This window comes from Pseudophryne corroboree, chromosome 6 (assembly GCF_028390025.1).
Source record: "Pseudophryne corroboree isolate aPseCor3 chromosome 6, aPseCor3.hap2, whole genome shotgun sequence".
NCBI classification, from domain to species: domain Eukaryota; kingdom Metazoa; phylum Chordata; class Amphibia; order Anura; family Myobatrachidae; genus Pseudophryne; species Pseudophryne corroboree.
In genome coordinates this window covers 546,485,828-546,513,472 of record NC_086449.1, presented here as the reverse complement: position 1 = coordinate 546,513,472, position 27,645 = coordinate 546,485,828, and positions in this window count along the sequence as shown.

Sequence of the window (27,645 nt, the reverse complement as noted above, 5' to 3'; positions counted from 1 at the left end):
ACACACATCTGTTCTTATGGTGATGATGATGATTATAATAGGTATGGCATAAGTGAAATATAGCATAACAGCATGAAGGTTCCTCTTTTGCTGAAGTCAATCCTAGTTAGTTTATAAATGTGCACTATCTCATAATGTAACTTTCAGACAGGAAAAGGTAGTACAAGCCTGTTTTAATTAATAATGTACTAAGTGCCCGATTCAGACCTGATCGCTGTGCTGCAAATTACACTGTCCTGCGATCAGATTGTCGCTGCCCACGGGGAGTAAAAATTTGTCCCATGCAAGTGTGCGATTGCATGTGTACGCTGTGTGAAAAATCCCCTCAGTCAGAGGACAGCTGCAAAACCGTTCACATCACACTCACCATCAAATGTTTTTCCCATTCTGTGCAGTGTGTGCAGTCTGTGCATAGCTCAATACTTACTCCTCCAATGTGAAAAAATCAGGTTGATCGGGGTCAGAACTGACATCACACACCCTCCCTGAAAATGCTTGGGAACGCCTGCGTTTTTCCAGACACGCCCTGAAAACGGCCAGTTACCACCCATAAACGGCCTCTTCCTGTCAATCACCTTGCCAACAGCCGTGAGATCTAAATTTTTCGAATCATCCTGTCGCTGTTTGGCAATGTGCGTGCACTTTGTGGTGCATACGCATGCGCAGTAGTTCGATAATCGCCGCTGTGCGAAAAATGCACAGCAGTGATCAGGTCTGAATCGGGCCCAATATATGTTGTTTTGCACTGTAATTGTTTGTTATTTCTAGATATTTAATTAACATTAAATGGTTAACATTAAATTAAACAAAATTTCTTATTTTATTGGGATTAAAACTTTTGCAACATAAAAATCTAAAAGAAAAATTATTATAATAATAAATCAGTATTGCCCAAGTAAAAATAGACACCTAAAATTGTCAGAATCCCTCTAATTTGGTGCTCGATAAATAGACTCAGAAAATAGTGTAGAGACGTTTTCACTGCGATAGTAGATCAGCTATTAGCCACCAATTTAAAGTAGATCATCTAACCTTTGTTTTCCCATGGGCTAATCTTTGTCAATTAGATGCATACTAACAAGAGTGTAATGGCGGATTGAAAGAATTAACACATCTCAGATTAGGCCAGAAACCATGCTGTCTTCCAACTATTAGACCAAACAGAAGGGAGATGTCAAAATATTTGTTAAGGTAATACCTCTTCTCAGCGTGCACTATATTTCTTAGCTTCCCAGCCATTTTTGTTACCAGTTGTACTGTTTACAATTATCTGCAAGAACATTATCAGGTGTCAACTAATTAGCTTCAGACGCGGACAGAGCAATTAGAGACGGGTTTCACTCACTAGTGGGGGCTTGTTAAGTAAGATTCATGCAGGTTTTAGAGTGATTACCTTGACTAGAGAATAACTTGGCAGATGATCAGACATCATTTTGCTATCCTTATTAACGTAACACTTGGGCATTCTGAGCAATTAAAATACCCCTGTTAAAAGTAAATGGGAAGCATAGTTACCCTGTTGCACATGATGTTCCTGTGATATATGGAAAATACCTATCCTTTTCAATGTTATGTGTCACTGTAAGAACAATTAATTACCTACAGAACGCCATAGTTTTCTGGTCGGGTGAATTATACTTATGTAGAAAATGCACTGTAACAGAGAGTATAATATATACGATGGCATGGCCTAGGCACGTACACAGTTTTACACTGTTACTATTTAATAATTATTTCTACATTTTGTTAATAATTCAGACAACGCTAATACTAATAATGTATCATTATTTTTTAATACTAGATATAGTCAGCTAAGCACTAAGAATATAAAACTACATTTACATTGTAAAGTTGGATGGGGCAGTATCTGCCTTGCAATACTAATATTTATCATAATACAACTGGGGGGCTTGGCAGCAGTGGGATGTACCTGACCTCGTAAAGAACATTCCAGGATAGTGTCCTAGCAAGGGCATAGTCAGTACTTTGTGGGCCCCATAGCAACATTTTGAAGGGGCCCCTGTCCCAATGCTTCTAGAGAGATACCTCTCCACAGCATTTGTTAATGTTATGCCCCATAGTAGTGCCTTAGTTTATTTTATGAACCACAGTAGTGCCCTAGTTCACATTATGTCACATTGTAGGCCTGCCAGTAACACAATGCAACACAGTACCCTCAATTTACATTATAACATACTGTGTCTCTATGTTCATATTATGCCAAACTATAGAGCCTTCACTTCATATTGTGCCACATTACAGTTCCCCCCCATCATATTATGTAACAGTATAGTGCCCTCCTGTGCATTTTATACCATATTACAATGAGCAGGTCCAGGGACAAAATTAGATATATTGTAAGCAAATGTTTGTAAGGGCCTCTCTTTATTACCCAATGGGGAAAATGTATATAACACATGTATCTTTCACCATTTAGAAGTAGATGTGCTGCATTACACTAAATATACATTTGTTAGCTGATTCCTGACATCAATTTAGTACCAGGTTTGGTTTCCCTGACTATATAAAAACCTACTTTGAGCACAGTACTGGTACCAGAGTATCTGATCTTCTGTATATACTCCAGCATTGTACTAATAACATTGTGACTGAACCTCTGTGTACCCACCCTGGCTTGCCTCCTGTTCTGAACCTCTGCCTATGACCCTGACTTGGGCCATACTTGCCTACCTGACCCTCTCCATGAGGGAGAAAATCCTCTGTTCCTGGACTTTCCTGGTAATGTATGATTGCCATCACCTGTGGTGAAACACCTTTCTTATCAATTAACTAGCTCACCACAGGTGATGGCAATCATACATTACCAGGAAATTCCAGGAACAGAGCATTTTCTCCCTCATGGAGAGGGGCAGGTAGGCAAGTATGGCTTGGGCTTGTCTCACTAATGAGAACTTGGGAGGTGCAGTGGGTTTGGTGCTATGAATCACAAGGCCACACCAATGTTGAGGAATACCATGATTTGCTGACAGCCATGTGTGGAATCATGATGATGCAAAGTGTTAGTGGCTAGCATATGGGTTTGCAAGTGTGGAGCTTCCCAACTGACTAAATGCACCCACCCATGCATGTGCTGCAGCCTCAGTACTTTATACTAACAGCTGAGTATGAAAATAGATTAACGCTGGTGAAGCACTGCTGCCCTGAGCACAAGCTCAGCTGCTCTTCCCATGCTACACCACTGGGTTTGGGTCTCTAAGACATGGGTCCCCAAGATATATGCAACCTGACAATCACTCCTCCCTCTGTTTATTGAAGTGATTCACTAGATATTTTGCTGTATCATCCGATTTTAAAGCTGTTAACTATGTGGACAAGCACAGGTACAGACTATATACAGTATAGATCTTAGGCCTTTACCAAATGCCCAATAAGAAAAATAGAACAAATTAACTAAGGTACCTATCAACATAGTAAGAAAAACATAGATTTCTTGGCATGTTTCTAGAACCTGACACCTGACTGTTATTATTATTATAATTATTATTATCCTTTATTTATATGGCGCCACAAGGGTTCCGCAGCGCCCAATTACAGAGTACATATGCACATAATCAAAACAGGAAAACAGTGACTTACAGTTGAAGACAATATAGGACAAGTACAGGGTAACTAAGCATGACTACACCAGTAAACGACATAGAGATAAGTTCCAAAGTGGCCAAAAAACTGCAGGAATTGGGCATTTGAGGATTATTAAAGTAAGAAAAGAATAAGCACATGAGGGAAGAGGGGCCTACTCGTGAGAGCTTACATTCTAAAGGGGAGAGGCAGACAGACAGGGGTGACACAGATGGGGTAGACCGAGCATGGGACAGAGGTTAGGATGAGATTTGGCTGGATTTGGGAAAGAAGTGGGTCTGTTCCAGGTCATTTTTGAAAAGAAAGTTTTTGTTATCATGGGTGTTGTTATTATTATTATTATTATTATTATTATTATTTATTATAAATGTGCGTGGAACCCCATGTTTTGCTTTTGGCTCTAATTTATCATCAAGTTTTGTTTTTTTGTTTTGGCAAACCTCAATTATTTTAGTTCGGATTTGGTTTTTGGTTCGGTTTTGGATCCCTTTAAAATCAATAAAAATCAATAAACTTTGTTAAAAAAATAAATACAAAATTGATAAAAACAGCATACATCATGTAATTTAGACCTGTTAACATGCATTCCAAAACCCTTTCAGTTTTAAAACTCAATCTCCGAAATGACAACAAACCCGAGCCGAGACTTTGTTCCACACAGAACCCCGAAGTGATTTAAAACTGGGATTCAATTAGACTCGGAATACCTAAGTTCGGATGTGTTCGTATTTTAGGAAAACCAAACCTCACATCTCTATTTTTTTTTTAAATACTGTAAATTTTATTTGCGAGATGACAGAGATACAAAGTAGAGATCTCAGTAAATTGTTCATAAGAATAATATCGACCTCACATCTCTATTATTTATTTGTTTCATGACTAATTTTTAAATAAAGTGTTGAAACTTTTGTGCAATGTCAACCCCAATATGAACCAAAAGGTGCTTAATAATTTATTGCAACTTTATAGCTTGTATGTATAAATAGCAGCAAAGGATACACAGGCGGTGAGCTTGGATGTGCACTCAGGGCCCCAGGTCCTTTGAGTAGCTAGAATATTTCAATAGTTGCTTGAAGTAGGTACTACAGTATGTGTCAACAATAATATTTATATGGGGCTTTAAAAAGCTGCTCTAAATGTCATGATCATGGATAAAAAAAATAACAATTAAATATTCAGATTTAATTAAAAAGAATAACTTTAATAAATATTCTGCTTCATCTTTTTAAATTGGTTGGATCAAATCCTTACATGCTTTGGGATGCTGGATAATATTCCAAAACCAGAAATACCAGTTACAAGAACAGATGTCTAATTTCTACCAGAAGTAGATGCATTTAAATTAAAGATGTGAGGTGGGAACTTTTCGTGTTTTGGATCTGGATTGGTTTTGCCAAAACCACCCTTTCGTGTTTTGGTTTTGGATCTGGATGATTTTTGGAAAAAAACAAAAAAACAAACAGCTAAAATCACATAATTTGGGGGTAATTTTGATCCTACGATATTATTAACCTCAATAACATTAATTTCCACTCATTTCCAGTCTATTCTGAACACCTCACACTTCACAATATTGTTTTTAGGATGAAAGGTTGCACTGAGATGGCTGGATGACTAAGCTAAATGACACAAGTGTGCGGCACAAACACCTGGCCCATCTAGGAGTGGCACTGCAGTGGCAGACAGGATGGCATATTTAAAAAATAGGTCCCAAACAGCACATGATGCAAACAAGAAAAAGAGGTGCAATTAGGTAGCTCGATGGCTAAGCTAAGTGCAGCAAGTGTGTGGCACAAACACCTGGCCTATCTAGGAGTGTGTCACACGCCAGAGGCGGCGTTCGCCGCACTTACCCCTGCGTGATTGCTGGTCTGTGTTGCGGCCTCCACCTTCGGTGGTCCACGGGCTCCGGCGTCTGGCTGGCGCGGCTCCCGGCGGTTCTCCGGGGCAGGGGCGCCACCATGACACCCGGCATCACGTGGGCGGGGAGCAGGTGACGTCATCAGACTGTTCCGCCAATCCAGCGGAGGCGGGAGATTCAAAGTCAGACGCCGGACAGAGCCTCGGTGCCTGAGTATTGTCTCTTTTCCGAAGTGGATGCCAGAGTTCCCGTACGCAGTGTGTTTCCCAGCAGCTATACTCCTTTGCATCTAGCATTCAGGGTGCCTTCCTGCAGCACAGTCTCCAGTGATCCGAGCAACTAGTGTGTTACTCTGCAGTGCAATTGCCAGCGCTCCCTGGATTCAGCAAGGCCTGCGGGCCGAACCAACCTTAGTGCTTCCAGCGTTCAGTGTCAATTACCATCGCTCACAAGTTCTTCATTCATCAGAGTCCTTAAACACCGCTCACCAATTCTTCAGTGTCATTTATCATCGCTCACAAGTTCTTCATTCATCAGAGTCCTTAAACACCGCTCACCAATTCTTCAGTGTCATTTATCATCGCTCACAAGTTCTTCATTCATCTGTGTCCTTAAACACCGCTCACCAATTCTTCAGTGTCATTTACCATCGCTCACAAGTTCTTCATTCATCAGTGACCTTAAACACCGCTCACCAATTCTTCAGTGTCATTTACCATCACTCACAAGTTCTTCATTCATCAGTGTCTTTAAACACCGCTCACCAATTCTTCAGTGTCATTTACCATCGCTCACAAGTTCTTCATTTATCAGTGTCTTTAAACACCGCTCACCAATTCTTCAGTGTCATTTACCATCGCTCACAAGTTCTTCATTCATCAGTGTCTTTAAACATTGCTCACAAATTCTTCAGTGTCCTTTATCATTGATCATGAATTCTTCAGTAACTTTTTGACATTGCCTACAAGTTCACGCTCTTTCATGTGCCGCGGTGTTGCTCCCTTTCTTTAATAAAGTTCCTCAGCATTCTTTTACCAAACCTAACTATTAGAGTCTTGTATGAGGAAATCCTATATCCGACCATCCCTGCTCCGACCCACCTGTGGTTCCTATTCCCGACCATCGGAAGAACCCCCGAGTCCACAACATCCCCAACCCAGGTCAGTGACAGAGTGGCACTGCAATGGCAGACAGGATGGCACTTAAAAAAACTAGGCCCCAAACAGCACATCATGCAAAGAAGAAAAAGAGGTGCACTTAGGTAGCTGTATGACTAAGCTAAGTGACACAAGTGTGCGGCACAAACAACATGGGATGTGCTGGAATTTGCCTAGATGTAATACACGCACAATATTGGTGGCACAGGAGAGCATACCCCTAAACCATACACACACATACACGGCAAAGCCTGTAAAATGAATTTGGATAATAATAACCCTTTTATTTGGAGCTATTATAATAATATGCAGCACAGGCGAGCGTACCCCTACAACACACAGAGCAAACCCTGTAAAAATGATTTGGATAATAATATAAGTAATGTATATAACCATTTTATTTGGAGTAAATAATATACAGCACACCACCACTACTGGACTTATGGCAGCACAAGACACCACCACTGGACTGATGCAGGACAAGACAACACCACTGGAATGGACTTATACGCCAGTACCACTGGAATTATACGACAATATCACTGGACTTAAACGCCAGTACCACTGTGAATTATACAGCAGTATCACTGGATTTATACAGCAGTACCACTGGACATATACGGCAGTATCACTGGACTGAATTTATACGACAGTACCACTGGATTTATACGTCAGTAAAACTGGACATATACGGCAGTATCACTCAATTTACACAGCAGTACCACTGGACATATACGTCAGTATCACTGGACTGGAATTAAACGCTAGTACCACTGGATTTTTACGGCAGTACCACTGGACATATACGGCAGTATCACTGGACATATACGGCAGTATCACTGGACATATACGGCAGTATCGCTGAATTTATATGGCAGTATCTCTGGACATATATACGGCTGTATCACTGGACTGGATTTATACGCCAGTACAACTGGACTTATTTGCCAGTACCACTGAAATTATACGGCAGTATCACTGGAATTATATGGCAGTACCACTGGACATATACTGCAGTATCACTGGACTGGATTTATATGACCATACCACTGGATTTATACGGCAGTACCACTGGACATATATGGCAGTATCACTGGAATTATATGGCAGTACCACTGGACATATATGGCAGTATCACTGGACAGGATTTATATGCCAGTACTGCTGGAATTATACGCCAGTACCACTGGAATTATACGGCAGTACCGCTGGACATATACGGCAGTATCACTGGACATATACGGCAGTATCACTGGACTTATACGCCAGTACAACTGGAATTATACGGCATTATCATCACTGGATTTATACAGCAGTACCACTGGACATATACGGCAGTATCACTGGACATATACGGCAGTATCATTGGACATATACGGCAGTATCGCTGAATTTATATGGCAGTATCGCTGGACATATACGGCTGTATCACTGAACATATACAGCAGTATCACTGGAAAGGACAAATATGCCAGTACCAGTGGACATATACGGCAGTACCACTGGACATATACGGTAATTTCACTGGAATTATATGGCAGTACCACTGGACATATACGGCAGTATCACTGGACTGGATTTATACGCCAGTACAACTGGACTTATTCGCCAGTATTACTGGAATTATACGGCAGTATCACTGGAATTATATGGCAGTACCAATGGACATATACTGCAGTATCACTGGACTGGATTTATATGACCATACCACTGGATTTATACGGCAGTACCACTGGACATATATGGCAGTATCACTGGAATTATATGGCAGTACCACTGGACATATATGGCAGTATCACTGGACTGGATTTATATGCCAGTACTGCTGGAATTATATGCCAGTACCACTGGAATTATACGGCAGTATCACTGGAATTATACGGCAGTACCACTGGAATTATACGACAGTACCACTGGACATATACGGCAGTATCACTGGACTGGATTTATACGTCAGTACCAGTGGAATTATATGCCAGTACCACTGTAATTATATGTCAGTATCACTGGAATTACACGACAGTACCCCTGGAATTATACGGCAGTAGTACCACTGGACATATACGGCAGTATTACTGGAGATATATGGCAGTATCACTGGAATTATACGGCAGTACCGCTGGACATATACGGCAGTATCACTGGACATATACGGCAGTATCACTGGACTTATATGCCAGTACAACTGGAATTATACGGCATTATCATCACTGGATTTATACAGCAGTACCACTGGACATATACGGCAGTATCACTGGACATATACGGCAGTATCACTGGACATATACGGCAGTATCGCTGAATTTATATGGCAGTATCGCTGGACATATACGGCTGTATCACTGAACATATACAGCAGTATCACTGGAAAGGACAAATATGCCAGTACCAGTGGGCATATACGGCAGTACCACTGGACATATACGGTAATTTCACTGGAATTATATGGCAGTACCACTGGACATATACGGCAGTATCACTGGACTGGATTTATACGCCAGTACAATTGGACTTATTCGCCAGTACCACTGGAATTATACGGCAGTATCACTGGAATTATACGGCAGTACCACTGGAATTATACGGCAGTACCACTGGACATATACGGCAGTATCACTGGACTGGATTTATACGTCAGTACCACTGGAATTATATGCCAGTACCACTGTAATTATATGTCAGTATCACTGGAATTACCCGACAGTACCCCTGGAATTATACGGCAGTACCACTGGACATATACGGCAGTATTACTGGAGATATATGGCAGTATCACTGGAATTATACGGCAGTACCGCTGGACATATACGGCAGTATCACTGGACATATACGGCAGTATCACTGGACTTATACGCCAGTACAACTGGAATTATACGGCATTATCATCACTGGATTTATACAGCAGTACCACTGGACATATACGGCAGTATCACTGGACTATATTTATACGGCAGTACCACTGGACATATACTGCGGTATCACTGGGTTTGTACAGCAGTACCACTGGACATATACGGCAGTATCACTGGACTGGATTTATACGTCAGTACCACTGGATTTATACGGCAGTATTACTGGACATATATGCAGTACCACTGGACATATATGGCAGTATCACTGGACTGGATTTATACGCCAGTACCACTGGATTTATACGGCAGTACCACTGGACATATACGCAGTATCACTGGACATATACGGCAGTATCGCTGAATTAATACGGTAGTACCGCTGGACATATACGGCTGTATCACTGGGCATATACAGCTGTATCACTGGAAAGGACAAATACGCAAGTACCACTGGACATATACGGCAGTATCACTGGACAAATACGGCAGTATCACTGGACATATACGGCAGTATCACTGAATTTATATGGCAGTACCGCTGGACATATACGGTTGTATCACTGGACATATATAGCAGTATCACTGGAAAGGACAAATACGCCAGTACCATTGGACATATACGGCAGTATCACTGGAATTATATGGCAGTACCACTGGACATATATGGCAGTATCACTGGACTGGATTTATATGCCAGTACCACTGGATTTATATGCCAGTACCACTGGAATTATACGGCAGTATCACTGGAATTATATGGCAGTACCACTGGACATATACGGCAGTATCACTGGACTGGATTTATATGCCAGTACCACTGGATTTATATGCCAGTACCACTGGAATTATACGGCAGTATCACTGGAATTATATGGCAGTTCCACTGGACATATATGGCAATATCACTGGACTGGATTTATATGACAGTACCACTGGGTTTATATGGCAGTACCACTGGACATATATGGCAGTATCACTGGATTTATACGCTGAAAACTCCGGAAAGATGGCACAGCAACCATTTTTCCGTAGTTTTGTGCATGCACATTAGGAAAATCTTTGGGAAAATGGCCGCAGCGCTGTGTTCCCGAAGGTTTGTGCATGCACAACAGAGTCTGTGGTCAGACTCTATTGCCGCTGCGGAGAAGGATGGCACCGCCGGGGTACTCTGGAGAGGTAAGTATTAAAACCTGTGCAACAGTCAGAGAGGAGGGGGCCCCTGATGCAGAAGTCTGCACACGGGCCTCCTTCTCTCTTAAAACGCCCCCGCTGGCCATGATTCGTGGGTGCCGGTGGGCGGTGCAGACACTGAGGCAACATCATCGTGGGTGGACAGAGGTGGAACGCCGGGGATGCGGTTCCGCCCCAAGTTAACCCTTGCCAATGTGGCCACAAAAGGAGGGGCTGCAAGTTTGACACCCCTGTGCTAGATTAATGATAAGTAGGATCTGATTGGTTGCTATGGGCAACATCTCCACTTCTAAAAAAAACTCTGTCGCGTGGACTCTTGCCCTAATTTTCTCCGTTTGAGAAATCTCACCTTTACAATAAAAGCTTTATTTCCCTTCTGTATTCTATAATTCTTGGTACTCTTCTAGGACATAGATGAAAGGATGTAAAAGATTTGAAGAGGTATCTGGGACCTGCTGAGAGAAGATCATAGAGAATGTGGCTTCCAGCTCAATGTTTACTACAACATGTTGATAGCCATTTGGCTAAATTGGTCTCTCACATTCTTGCTATTGCCTGTTGCCTAATAGCCAAGGCCCAGCGGAAGCAGAGTGAAGTTCACCATTTTTATACCCATAAATCCTTCACCTGGTTTATTACCAGAAAAGAAAAAAAATACTTATAACTTCCCTGCTAGGGAAGGGAAATTCCTCCTGATCCTTCATATCTGTAACTGGTTCCCAACTCTTCTAATAATTGGATGCCATGGGGAAATGTAATAGGGTGTGAGAATCAGAAAGTGAGAGATCTTGGTAAAATTCTTCTGGTTTTTTTTTTAAAGTGGCACTCATGTACATGTCAAAATCAACTTGGTTTTTCCATATAAATGATTGCCTCTTTAAAAAAACAGAAGAATTTTACCAAGATCTCTCACTTACTGATTCTCACACCCTATTACATCCTCCCCCCTTCACCCCATATCTCTTTATTTTGTACATTTCAACACCTGGGAAACAACAGGTGTATTTGAGATACCTAGCACTTGTATATTAGGTGGAAATTATTTAATTCAAATCTAAATTGTATGACTTGCACTCTTATCTCACCAGTACCAGAGTCACCTTTTTTAACATTCCAGAATAAATAACCTAGATGCACAGATGCTAATAGCTTATTGTCAAATCTGAATGTATACAGCATCCATGTCTGTGTTTTGCAGTGTGGGGTAAAAATGACATATACTGTACAGTATATGTTATACAGCTGGCTGATTGGGACCAGGTGAGACGATTACCTCCAGCCGTATATTTTGCCATCTCACATGTCCCTAATCACACAGCTACAGTACATCTGTAAGTCATATGAGTTTATTAATAACTTTTTCTGGACCTCATGATTTTTACCCCCATATAAGCACTTTAAATTTCACATTTTCACCTAAAGTAGTTTTCCACAGAAATATTTTTTTGTAATCTAGCCAATTACATTTCACTATGTTTATTTATAAGTGCAATGTGTTGGTATACTGTTTGATCTTCTATTATTTTATTTCTATATTTCTATGAAAATAGGAAAGAATGCTCTTATGTGTACACACGGAGCGATATGGCTGGGCGATTTGGACTATATAGTCAAAATCGCTTAGAAAGTTACTGCATATCGCTGTGTGTACACAGCCAGCGATAGCGATGCCCGTGCCCGCCAGGTCTCTATCGCTGGGAAAAATAGACTGTGCAGGCAAGTCAATTTTGTTTAGCTGGAAAAGTTAGTTCAAATCACTCATATTTTCTGTCCCCAGCGATTTTACCCAGCAATCTGATTCATTACAGCCACTCCTCACCACCCATTTTGTTTAGCTCAGTGCGCGGAGGCTGCATTTCCTGTCTGTAAAAAGAGGAGGTGCAGCCTTACCAGTCCCCTGGCGGTGCCACCTCCCCCTCCTGGTCACGTGCAGTGGCTTCACGGGGGCCAGGCAGAGAGTGAAGACGGCTCTGCGCTACACTGTTCTGCGGGCGGGAGGTGAGCGCTGGTGACAGCGTAAGTGTTGTAGGGAAGGGTGAGGAGCCTAGGAGTGTGTGGTTGGACTTGCGGTGGTGGCTGGGGGCTGCTCATATCTCTGTATGGAGGCCAGAAAGAGGTGTATAGATACCCATAGTTCAGGTGAAGGTGATATCCAATGTTGGGAAGGTGGAGATGGTGGCCGCATGGCACCAGTAAACAGGTTGGAAAACACTACAAAAGTGTTGCACGGGGTGGTGGTGGTGGTGGGGGGGGGTGCGAGAATGTGACAATGTTGGTTGGCTGTTCAGCATACAGGACACTCGGTACAGTCACTGGGATTTGAGTCATGCTGCCTGTAATTTATTTGCTGAGTGATCAACTTCAGTGACACTCACTGTGCTGACTGTCTTTGCAGTAACCAGCAACTACAGCCAGCACAGTAAGTGTCACTGAAGTTGATCACTCAGCACATAAATTACAGGCAGCATGACTCGAATCCCAGTAGCTGTACCGAGTGTCCAAAAAGTCGTCTGTCGGGATGCCTTCATTCAGTATACCGACACCGGCATTCCAATCGCAGCAATACCGACAAGAGTGCAGAGAGTACTCTAACCTCCCTCCACTACCCCTTACCCTCCCACTCTGCAGCTTCACCCTAGCCCCCCCTTACCCACAGCCTAAACCTAAACCCCCCCTTTCCCGAAGCCTAAACCTATCCCGCCCCCTTAGTGCCTAACCCTAACCCCCCCTCTCTGCAGCCTTGCCCTAACCTCCCCCACCCATACCCTAACCCCTCCCTTGAGTGTGCTTAAACCTAAACCCCACTCATCCCCCTGTTTAAATGACATAGTCAAAATCGCCATAGCCAAAATCTATTGCAAAGTTAGTCAAAATCTGACCTAATTACTTGCTAGCATTTTTTGCATCGCTGCGATCAGGTCAAAACTGTGCATACATATGCACCGCAATGCGCAGGTGCATCGTACTGGTACAATGCGGATCACCACTCAGCGATGGGTTTGTGCGAAGAATCCATTCGCACGGGCGATCGCAAGGAGATTGACCGGAAGAAGGTATTTGTGGGTGGCAACTGACCGTTTTCTGGGAGTGTTTGAAAAAACGCAGGCATTCCAAAGCATTTGCAGGGTGGGTGTCTGACGTTAATTCCGGTCCCGGACACGCTAAAGTGATCGCAGCGGCTGAGTAAGTCCTGTGCTACTGAGAAATTGCACAAGATCTTTTTGTACTGCTCGGCTGCACATGCGATCGCACACTTGCACAGGTAAGATACACTCCCCGATAGGCGGCGACTATGCAAACGCAGGACTGCAAAAAAAAAAACAGCTAGTGAGCGATCAGGTCTGAATTACCCCCATAGTCAAAATCTCTCCGTGTGTATGCATCTAGCCTTGGGTTGCCCCTTTTTGTTTTTATGCATTGTCTGGAACCCCACAAACATATTGCTACATTTATTCTGCAGCGTCTATCACTTACATTATATAAGTGGGGACCTCTAATCTGATAATTTCTGTAGTGTAAAGGGCCGTACTGATGGGGAGATTTCCCCAGAGATGTGTGCTGAGCAGTCTAGCACAGACCACTCAGCACACATCTCTCCCCCTCGCTCAGCACAGCGCGATGTGCTGAGCGAGGAGGGGGTCGGACACGGGGCCACTCATTTCATTTAGTGGTGAAATGAGTGACCTGCTAGATTGTGCCTGCATGCAGGCCAATCTAGCACCAGCGATAGCGTAGCACGGGACCGCGCATCGCAGTCGCCGGCACCCCTACACATGGAGCAATGTTCTAAGCAATCTAGTCAGATTGCTTAGAAATGAGCTGAACATCGCTCCGTGTGTACCCCCCTTAATACCAATGCTGGCAGGTAATAACATCAGAGTAATCAACAGCATTCATGCAGAGTCTATTGTGACAGGTCCTGAGCAGTTATTAAGGGGTCTATTTACAAAGCCTTGGATGGAGATAAAGTGTACGGAGATAAAGTACTAGCCAATCAGCAACTACCTGGCATGTCACAGACTGCATTTGAAAGCTGACAATTAGGAGCTGGTTGGCTGGCACTTTATCTCAGTGTGCTTTATCACCATCCAAGGCTTAGTAAGTTGACCCCTAAGTGTCATAATAAATAAATAAATGTATGTAAGTTATTTTTTTTCCCAACACTTAATATATTTTATTCATTTTTAACCTACTTGGAAGGATATCTACTTTTTCTTTCTTGTTTTCGCTTTAATACAAACATCATGTATTTCCATGCAATAACATTCATTTAGTTGCCAGTGGCATTTATGCTAATGTTCCAGCATGTTAATATGTACTCTGATACAAGGACAGTGCACAAGAGAGACTTTCTGGCTCTTGAGGATCACCTTTCCCTCAGTGGCACAGCCAGGGGGAGAGCAAGGGGAGTGAATGTTCCCACAAACACAGTGCATTCAAAAGGGACCCATTGAATTTATCTTTAAACAATAGGCTATCTACTGCCCGTAGTCTTAGCAAGGCAGCATATGGCCAGTTACATAGGCTGCTCTTCTGTTTTGTCCCACATCTCCTGATCTCCATTCTTATTTTCTGCCTCCTTCAGAGTTTGGGCTCTCTGCAGAGCTTCAAAGTAAATAGCCTTCCCCTTTGTGTCTGTAAGTATATTTTTGCAATGTTTCCAACTTGCATATTTCAGTCTCTCTTTGGGCAGGGTGCATAACACATAGCACTTTGAATACGATGCATCCATCCCACCACTCATTGCATGCATATTAGCATTTACTAATGCTGTATGCATGAAGATTTTAGCAAAGAACAGCTATCATGCTGAAAGATGTCCTCTGCGGTATGGGGACTTCTGGGTTTAGAACCTGGGAGTCCGTCTGTGAATTCGTTGTATGGTGCACAGGCCACATGGTGTGTTGGAATCGATCTGATTTGATTCCTCTCAGGGGAAATGCAAATAGAAGCTAATATGCTTCTATTGGTTAACACCATCTAAATATGGCACTGCCCACTGGGACCAACATTTTCGGTGGTTTGACAGCAATATATGCATTAATGCAGACCACCCTTTATGTGAACATGTCTCTCTGACCTTCCATGTCTTTCTACTATCTGTTCCAAAAACCCACTGTCCACTTGCACCACATCATTTCCCCCTCGTTTTCCTTGTCTTCCCCTCGCCTTTTACTCTTATACCCCCTTCTTCTGCATGTTGATAGGCAAAACCAGAGTTGATGGCTGCTGGCTGGATGCAACATGGATAAAAAGAAGTGCAATCGTTTCTAACCACCATGTAATCAAACATAAGGATAGCAGATTATTTGATTATATTAATCATTTTGTTGAGTATCTTAAAAACACAAGGAGGAGTTTAAACTCAGGAGTCTGGTCAATGTTTGTCCCACTTTTGGTGATTGGGAGGTATTCTCCTTCTGGACAATAGAGAGGAAAATACAGTACCTTCCCTGGGTACAGCACTTCAACAGTGTTTTTCTTTCTCTGAAGGATGTGCATTGGCCACATCTACAGTGATGCAGTCACAATATAGCAATGTCCCATGACAGTGCCTTTTGTCACCCTTTGCTCCCTTCATTTTAAACCTGGCTAAGCCACTGCTTTCACTATTAAAACCAGAAAGATGACTATCTGACATGTGTAGGAGAGTCTCAGGGATAATCATTTAACTCTGCAATGTTTTATATTTCGTTTTGTGAAGCAGCACTGCACAGGAAGCAGCATCCATCAGGGACTTCTGACCACAATATGCTAAGATATAACTGTTTTGCTTGAAGACAAAACATAGGTCTTACATTCATACACTGATGCACAAAGGGATTATTTGTGTACCTACATACACTACTTGTTAATTATGTTGGTGATACTAGATACAGAGGATGAGTTGTACAGGGGCAAGCTCTCCATGGGATATATTTACTAAAGTGCAGGTTTTTAGAACTGGATATGTTGCCCATAGCAACCAATCAGACTCTAGCTATTATCTTCCATCTACTGCTAGATAAATAAGCAGACTCTGATTGGTTGCTATGGGTAACATCTCCAGTTCTCAAAACACACACTTTAGTAAATGTAATATACCCCTAGTTTCACCCACCAACCTGTGACAGCAAGTTGCTCTTTTGATGTGTCGCTTGCTCTGAAGTCAGTTCTGTCTTCAATGACGCTGCCTATTTTTTGACAACAGAGCGTTGGGTAGAGGTATAGTGGGAAACGGCATGGAACTTCAATTGTTCCTGTTCAAGTGGAAATGTCATCATCTCATTAATGTACCAGTTTTTAATTTGGCATATATACTGTATACTTAAGTTGATATATCTATCATAAGCATATACGAAAAGGTGATGTGACATCTGACAAAAAGTAAGTAGGCGTTCCACCCACAAACACTCAATGTTTATCTCTATGATAGTACCCATATATTAAAACATCCATCACTGTCATTCCGGCATTGTTTAATTATTGAAAATAAATTTTAGATACCAATAAGTAAAAATACCCTAAGGCCACACTGGTTGGTTTTCTAGCCCCTGGCAGGATGTGTTTGAACTAGATGTTCATCATCAATCAATTGATCTAGGTTATACAGATGTGAACATGGGCAAAGTCACTAGCAGTTGGTACAGGAGCTGCTGATGCATTGGGCCTGGGCTCGGGGGGTGGAGGTGGGGGTGGGCAGAGCATGCTGATTATCCTGCAGTGTTCCTGCGGTCACCTGACTCTGAGTCAGTCAGGCAATCACCTCTTGATAATTTTTTTTATGCCTCATCCCTACTCTGACACTCCCATGTATGGTTCTTACCCCCCCCCCCCCCCCTTCCTTGCGCCTTCCACTTCAAAAGTTTTCTGTCATCTATACCAATACCCATCACTCCTTAAAAGTCATGTACTAATGAAACAGTGGGGGTGGCAGGGGACAAAGAATCAAAAAAGGGTGACACTAGATGGAAATAAGGGCTACTAAGGATATACACTACACTGCATGCAGGGAAACTATAACATTTAATGTTTTGACTATCAAGGAATAAACAATTTTTGCAGCAGTTTTAATCAGAAAAACCACACACATTGCATGTGTTATATATATTGTAATAATGAATCATATCCTTGTTTTTATTTTGTGTAAGCTCCCACTTGTGCTTTATCAGATGAAAGATTAAATAAATACTTTTCTAAAAGGATTGCAGGAAGTATTCTGTAGCCTTCATGTCTTTATATCACTTTACACATCTAGGCCAAATTCTGAACAACACAGGTTAAGAACACATTGTTCACTTTATTTGAATGCAGGTGGCTAGCTCATGTGTGGATGTTAGAGCTGCACGGGATTGTAGTTTAAGAAGCTGCAAATAAAGTAAATTACATTTATGATGAGAATAACATATGGCTGGGTAGGAGACACTTTGTTCTCCGTAATACCTGAAATCTCCTCTACGTGAAGGCTGTTTTATTCTTCAAGTACTGTATGCGCTGGTCAAGTCTATGCATTCAGAATGTTATGTTATTTCCAAACCATTTCAGCAATAAAACTCCTTCATGTTATACTTACCAAAGTGTTAATATCTAGTATATAACTAGGACTTAGAGACTCTCCCAAAGGACTGGATAAATAAGTAAAGTCAAAGTTCATAACTCGTCTTAAAGCGCAGTTCTGGAGGGCATTGTAACTCAGTGTTCTGCATTTCACTGTAATCTAAAACCCACTTGTATGATGTTAAAGTGAATGCGATTAGGGAGTTCATGGTCATGGATATATAACTGATACAATCCATGTTTGTAAAAATGCTACTCCGGTGTTCTCAATGACTTATTTTTGTGTGATAAAAATGTATCATGTTTCTTCTTGCTATCTACCTTTCCTTTCTGAAATCAAATTTTCATGTCAGAATACTTTTCGAAAATTGATAACCTTAACCAATATAGGACAGATTTTGCAATGTACATTTACAAATACCAAAGACCAAAAATATATTGTTTCAGTAGTTTTAATCCTTTCTTTATGAGAATATATATATATATATATATATATATATATATATATATATATAATATTAGCATGCTGTCGGCTGCACTCTGATTAAATACCATAAAGGCAGAGGTATTAATTTTTGGTATTTAATCCGAGTACCACCAACAGCATGCTATATATTGGACCTGCCAAGTCACCTAGGAGGGCACAGGAACCGTAATTTATTTAATAGGAGTGCAGCTCTAACATTGATATATATATATATATATATATATATATATATATATATACAAACAGAGAACCCAGCACTCACCAAAGTAAACTCACTTATCCTCAACAATTCAATAAATAAATGATGGGGGTTTAGTTGGTGGATTGGCCAATGCACGGAAGCCTGTATACCGATTCAAGGTACCCCACCTTCATACAGGTCCTACACTATCACAGAGTCTTAAAACCTGACTACCACACTGCTGCATCATCTGCCTGCTAGATGTAATGTGTACCTGCCACAGACTTTATGGCTTTTAAAGGCACACTAGTCACCTATTGCACTGGCTCAAAGATGATTGCTAAAAAACAGCTGAGACAGGTTCAGGATAATAAAGTCCACACAGGGGTGCATGAGAAAGCTAATGGCCACGGTTAATAAGAGCTAACCATAGATTAACCCCTTCATATACACACAGAGTAAAAACCACAGCACTCACCGCACCAGAAGCGGGGCACAGCTATGCACTTACCACTCACAGGGTGGGGTGCATGTAACACTGCACTCTCCACCACAGAAGCGGGGTACACAGCTGTACTTACCACTCACAGGGCGGGGTGCATGTAGCCCATGACCACATCGCTCTAATAAATACAAACAGAGAACCCAGCACTCACCAAAGTAAACTCACTTATCCTCAACAATTCAATAAATAAATGATGGGGGTTTAGTTGGTGGATTGGCCAATGCACGGAAGCCTGTATACCGATTCAAGGTACCCCACCTTCATACAGGTCCTACACTATCACAGAGTCTTAAAACCTGACTACCACACTGCTGCATCATCTGCCTGCTAGATGTAATGTGTACCTGCCACAGACTTTATGGCTTTTAAAGGCACACTAGTCACCTATTGCACTGGCTCAAAGATGATTGCTAAAAAACAGCTGAGACAGGTTCAGGATAATAAAGTCCACACAGGGGTGCATGAGAAAGCTAGTGGCCACGGTTAATAAGAGCTAACCATAGATTAACCCCTTCATATACACACAGAGTAAAAACCACAGCACTCACCGCACCAGAAGCGGGGCACAGCTATGCACTTACCACTCACAGGGTGGGGTGCATGTAACACTGCACTCTCCACCACAGAAGCGGGGTACACAGCTGTACTTACCACTCACAGGGCGGGGTGCATGTAGCCCATGACCACATCGCTCTAATAAATACAAACATAGAACCCAGCACTCACCAAAGTAAACTCACTTATCCTCAACAATTCAATAAATAAATGATGGGGGTTTAGTTGGTGGATTGGCCAATGCACGGAAGCCTGTATACCGATTCAAGGTACCCCACCTTCATACAGGTCCTACACTATCACAGAGTCTTAAAACCTGACTACCACACTGCTGCATCATCTGCCTGCTAGATGTAATGTGTACCTGCCACAGACTTTATGGCTTTTAAAGGCACACTAGTCACCTATTGCACTGGCTCAAAGATGATTGCTAAAAAACAGCTGAGACAGGTTCAGGATAATAAAGTCCACACAGGGGTGCATGAGAAAGCTAGTGGCCACGGTTAATAAGAGCTAACCATAGATTAACCCCTTCATATACACACAGAGTAAAAACCACAGCACTCACCGCACCAGAAGCGGGGCACAGCTATGCACTTACCACTCACAGGGTGGGGTGCATGTAACACTGCACTCTCCACCACAGAAGCGGGGTACACAGCTGTACTTACCACTCACAGGGCGGGGTGCATGTAGCCCATGACCACATCGCTCTAATAAATACAAACAGAGAACCCAGCACTCACCAAAGTAAACTCACTTATCCTCAACAATTCAATAAATAAATGATGGGGGTTTAGTTGGTGGATTGGCCAATGCACGGAAGCCTGTATACCGATTCAAGGTACCCCACCTTCATACAGGTCCTACACTATCACAGAGTCTTAAAACCTGACTACCACACTGCTGCATCATCTGCCTGCTAGATGTAATGTGTACCTGCCACAGACTTTATGGCTTTTAAAGGCACACTAGTCACCTATTGCACTGGCTCAAAGATGATTGCTAAAAAACAGCTGAGACAGGTTCAGGATAATAAAGTCCACACAGGGGTGCATGAGAAAGCTAGTGGCCACGGTTAATAAGAGCTAACCATAGATTAACCCCTTCATATACACACAGAGTAAAAACCACAGCACTCACCGCACCAGAAGCGGGGCACAGCTATGCACTTACCACTCACAGGGTGGGGTGCATGTAACACTGCACTCTCCACCACAGAAGCGGGGTACACAGCTGTACTTACCACTCACAGGGCGGGGTGCATGTAGCCCATGACCACATCGCTCTAATAAATACAAACAGAGAACCCAGCACTCACCAAAGTAAACTCACTTATCCTCAACAATTCAATAAATAAATGATGGGGGTTTAGTTGGTGGATTGGCCAATGCACGGAAGCCTGTATACCGATTCAAGGTACCCCACCTTCATACAGGTCCTACACTATCACAGAGTCTTAAAACCTGACTACCACACTGCTGCATCATCTGCCTGCTAGATGTAATGTGTACCTGCCACAGACTTTATGGCTTTTAAAGGCACACTAGTCACCTATTGCACTGGCTCAAAGATGATTGCTAAAAAACAGCTGAGACAGGTTCAGGATAATAAAGTCCACACAGGGGTGCATGAGAAAGCTAGTGGCCACGGTTAATAAGAGCTAACCATAGATTAACCCCTTCATATACACACAGAGTAAAAACCACAGCACTCACCGCACCAGAAGCGGGGCACAGCTATGCACTTACCACTCACAGGGTGGGGTGCATGTAACACTGCACTCTCCACCACAGAAGCGGGGTACACAGCTGTACTTACCACTCACAGGGCGGGGTGCATGTAGCCCATGACCACATCGCTCTAATAAATACAAACAGAGAACCCAGCACTCACCAAAGTAAACTCACTTATCCTCAACAATTCAATAAATAAATGATGGGGGTTTAGTTGGTGGATTGGCCAATGCACGGAAGCCTGTATACCGATTCAAGGTACCCCACCTTCATACAGGTCCTACACTATCACAGAGTCTTAAAACCTGACTACCACACTGCTGCATCATCTGCCTGCTAGATGTAATGTGTACCTGCCACAGACTTTATGGCTTTTAAAGGCACACTAGTCACCTATTGCACTGGCTCAAAGATGATTGCTAAAAAACAGCTGAGACAGGTTCAGGATAATAAAGTCCACACAGGGGTGCATGAGAAAGCTAGTGGCCACGGTTAATAAGAGCTAACCATAGATTAACCCCTTCATATACACACAGAGTAAAAACCACAGCACTCACCGCACCAGAAGCGGGGCACAGCTATGCACTTACCACTCACAGGGTGGGGTGCATGTAACACTGCACTCTCCACCACAGAAGCGGGGTACACAGCTGTACTTACCACTCACAGGGCGGGGTGCATGTAGCCCATGACCACATCGCTCTAATAAATACAAACAGAGAACCCAGCACTCACCAAAGTAAACTCACTTATCCTCAACAATTCAATAAATAAATGATGGGGGTTTAGTTGGTGGATTGGCCAATGCACGGAAGCCTGTATACCGATTCAAGGTACCCCACCTTCATACAGGTCCTACACTATCACAGATGCAGCAGTGTGGTAGTCAGGTTTTAAGACTCTGTGATAGTGTAGGACCTGTATGAAGGTGGGGTACCTTGAATCGGTATACAGGCTTCCGTGCATTGGCCAATCCACTGTGATAGTGTAGGACCTGTATGAAGGTGGGGTACCTTGAATCGGTATACAGGCTTCCGTGCATTGGCCAATCCACCAACTAAACCCCCATCATTTATTTATTGAATTGTTGAGGATAAGTGAGTTTACTTTGGTGAGTGCTGGGTTCTCTGTTTGTATTTATTAGAGCGATGTGGTCATGGGCTACATGCACCCCGCCCTGTGAGTGGTAAGTACAGCTGTGTACCCCGCTTCTGTGGTGGAGAGTGCAGTGTTACATGCACCCCACCCTGTGAGTGGTAAGTGCATAGCTGTGCCCCGCTTCTGGTGCGGTGAGTGCTGTGGTTTTTACTCTGTGTGTATATGAAGGGGTTAATCTATGGTTAGCTCTTATTAACCGTGGCCACTAGCTTTCTCATGCACCCCTGTGTGGACTTTATTATCCTGAACCTGTCTCAGCTGTTTTTTAGCAATCATCTTTGAGCCAGTGCAATAGGTGACTAGTGTGCCTTTAAAAGCCATAAAGTCTGTGGCAGGTACACATTACATCTAGCAGGCAGATGATGCAGCAGTGTGGTAGTCAGGTTTTAAGACTCTGTGATAGTGTAGGACCTGTATGAAGGTGGGGTACCTTGAATCGGTATACAGGCTTCCGTGCATTGGCCAATCCACCAACTAAACCCCCATCATTTATTTATTGAATTGTTGAGGATAAGTGAGTTTACTTTGGTGAGTGCTGGGTTCTCTGTTTGTATTTATTAGAGCGATGTGGTCATGGGCTACATGCACCCCGCCCTGTGAGTGGTAAGTACAGCTGTGTACCCCGCTTCTGTGGTGGAGAGTGCAGTGTTACATGCACCCCACCCTGTGAGTGGTAAGTGCATAGCTGTGCCCCGCTTCTGGTGCGGTGAGTGCTGTGGTTTTTACTCTGTGTGTATATGAAGGGGTTAATCTATGGTTAGCTCTTATTAACCGTGGCCACTAGCTTTCTCATGCACCCCTGTGTGGACTTTATTATCCTGAACCTGTCTCAGCTGTTTTTTAGCAATCATCTTTGAGCCAGTGCAATAGGTGACTAGTGTGCCTTTAAAAGCCATAAAGTCTGTGGCAGGTACACATTACATCTAGCAGGCAGATGATGCAGCAGTGTGGTAGTCAGGTTTTAAGACTCTGTGATAGTGTAGGACCTGTATGAAGGTGGGGTACCTTGAATCGGTATACAGGCTTCCGTGCATTGGCCAATCCACCAACTAAACCCCCATCATTTATTTATTGAATTGTTGAGGATAAGTGAGTTTACTTTGGTGAGTGCTGGGTTCTCTGTTTGTATTTATTAGAGCGATGTGGTCATGGGCTACATGCACCCCGCCCTGTGAGTGGTAAGTACAGCTGTGTACCCCGCTTCTGTGGTGGAGAGTGCAGTGTTACATGCACCCCACCCTGTGAGTGGTAAGTGCATAGCTGTGCCCCGCTTCTGGTGCGGTGAGTGCTGTGGTTTTTACTCTGTGTGTATATGAAGGGGTTAATCTATGGTTAGCTCTTATTAACCGTGGCCACTAGCTTTCTCATGCACCCCTGTGTGGACTTTATTATCCTGAACCTGTCTCAGCTGTTTTTTAGCAATCATCTTTGAGCCAGTGCAATAGGTGACTAGTGTGCCTTTAAAAGCCATAAAGTCTGTGGCAGGTACACATTACATCTAGCAGGCAGATGATGCAGCAGTGTGGTAGTCAGGTTTTAAGACTCTGTGATAGTGTAGGACCTGTATGAAGGTGGGGTACCTTGAATCGGTATACAGGCTTCCGTGCATTGGCCAATCCACCAACTAAACCCCCATCATTTATTTATTGAATTGTTGAGGATAAGTGAGTTTACTTTGGTGAGTGCTGGGTTCTCTGTTTGTATTTATTAGAGCGATGTGGTCATGGGCTACATGCACCCCGCCCTGTGAGTGGTAAGTACAGCTGTGTACCCCGCTTCTGTGGTGGAGAGTGCAGTGTTACATGCACCCCACCCTGTGAGTGGTAAGTGCATAGCTGTGCCCCGCTTCTGGTGCGGTGAGTGCTGTGGTTTTTACTCTGTGTGTATATATATATATATATATATATAAAAAGTAATAGCACTCACTCAGAAACAGCACTAGATGTTACTTTACCCTATTGTCTTCCACGTTTCGAGACAAAGCTGCCACCTCACAAAAATGCACTGTAAAGAATGGTGGCACTTGTAGAGCAAATTTAGAAAAAATAATTCTTATTTCAACATTTCTAAGGCAAACTTACTATTTTTATTAGGGACAATGTGAAAGTAATAAACATTCACCTAAAAAAACAAAAATCCTTCATTTTGAGCAGATAGGAGTGCAATCATGATTTTACATGTAAGGGCATAGCCAAAACTTTGTGGGCACCTTAGCAACATTTTGAATGGGCCCCCTGTTCCTGTGCTTCTAATTACACACCTCTCAGTAGGTTGTTCATTTTATGACCCTTAATAGTGCCCTAGTTCATTATCTGAACAATAGTAATGCCCTAGTTCACATTATGTCATACTGTAGGGCTGCCAGTACACATTATGCAACATACTATAGTACCCCCAATTTATATTATGACATACAGTGCCACCAGTTCATATTATGCCACACTGTAGTGTTTCCATTTCATATTATCCCACATTACAGTGCCCCTGTTCATATTATGTAAAATGATAATGCCCTCCAGTTCATTTTATACCACATTACAATAAGCAGGTCAAGGGCCATACCTCTATATATTGCAGGCCCTAAGACAAAAGTTTGTAAGGGCCCCATTTACTACCCGATGGTAAAAAATGTATATAACACATGTAACTTTGGCAAGGAAGATGGGACCCTCTCAACTCTGGGGCCCATAGCAGCTGTATTCCTTGCCAGTGGCCGAAGTACCGGAGACAATGGAGCCGGTTGTCGTCATGCTCAAGACCTGAGGAGGTACCTCCTCCATTGCTTTGGTGTTAAGGCCACCACTGAGTCCAGATTATCTGCCTATAGCGGGCCCCAGACTCTATCTTGCCTCTGGATGAACTTACACCACTGCTCCCTGAACCTCTGGTAGCTGAACCCTTGGTCACATGGGTTCCTAAGGTTGCAGACCAGGATGCTTCACATCACAGGTATACACTTCCTTCCAGCATCATATGAATTATGAATATGACTTCATATATGACATCACCATTGGTTTCTGTTACCATGGTGCAGAGTATACAAAAATATGTTAATTAAATCAAAGTGCAAACTCCAGTGTAATATGTAACCCTTAATGTGAGGATGAGTAATTATAGTGATAGTATAGTGGGAAGGATAGATCATACAAAAGATATACAGATAAAATAATAATAATAATAATAATAATAATAATTGTGTCATAAAAAGTGTTTGTTGTATACTTATATGAAAGTAGACATTCAAGAGTTCTATCAAAATACAGGTTGAGTATCCCATATCCAAATATTCCGAAATACGGAATATTCCGAAATACGGACTTTTTTGAGTGAGAGTGAGATAGTGAAACCTTTGTTTTTTTATGGCTCAATGTACACAAACTTTGTTTAATACACAAAGTTATTAAAAATATTGTATTAAATGACCTTCAGGCTGTGTGTATAAGGTGTATATGAAACATAAATGAATTGTGCGAATATAGATAGACTTTGTTCAATGCACAAAGTTACAAAAAATATTGGCTAAAATCACCTTCCGTCTGTGTGTATAAGGTGTATATGTAACATAAATGCATTCTGTTCTTAGACTTGGGTCCCATCACCATGATATCTCATTATGGTATGCAATTATTCCAAAATACGGAAAAATCCAATATCCAAAATACCTCTGGTCCCAAGCATTTTGGATAAGGGATACTCAACCTGTATATCAAATATATATAATTAAGATATTATTCAGACTACTAGTATCATAGCACTGTGCGAGGGTATACAATATATCATCAATAGTCCTGGAACAAACTTGTTCAAAGTAAATAATCAAAATCTTAAAAAGATTCTTAAAAATCAAAATAAAGGTACAGTAACTATATTTCCCTATATCATCCAACACGTAATTATTTCATTTTTTCCCCAAATCATATTACAGTAATGCTCATGTATATTCACCTAGGCATATTGCAATCCATTTGCAGTGAAATTTGCACGTTTCATATAACTGGTTCATGTTGTATTATCATTATAATAAAACAGTTAAAACAAAAATGGAAAGACTAATAATAATGTAAATTAAAATGGAGAACCGTGATTATGTCTATATCCAGTGACTATATAATCATTATTGGTAAATGATGATTATTCTTTATGGTATATTTAATGTGATAATGTATAACCTAAAGACCTTTGGTTCACAATAATTTGTTATTGTTAATCCAACTTCAGTTTTGTAATACATACTTCTTTTGTATTTCCAAAGACATGAATTCTTTTTATGATTCCATTGCTCAAAGTGTTATTTTCAAAGTTAAAAAATTAATTTGTTAGAAATGTACCAATATTGAAGTCCATTTTCATTAATTTAGGTGTCAGAGTGTCTAGCAGATAAATCCATTGTGACAGGAAGGGTTACATTATTCATTGTGACTGATTTCCTATGCAGTGCATGAGACGCGTATGCACACTAAAACCATTGCTTCATCACAGATAATAATTATAATGTAGGTAGCATGTATGTTGGACAGAGATGCATCTTGGGAGAAGACTACACTCAATATAGCCTATAAAAAACTTAGATGTCATATAACCTAGTGGCTTCATCTGAGAACTGAGATACAGAAAGAACGCAGTGCCCATAATTGATATGAAAAATCTGTCAAGCATGTTTACATTGAAAAAGAGGCGACTAAGAGGGGACATGATCAACATCTACAAATATATAAGGGGACAATACACAGATCTTGCGCGGGACCTGTTTTTGGCCAGATCAACACATAGGACTCGTGGACACTCGCTCAGGTTAGAGGTGAGGAGATTCCGCACAATACGTCGTA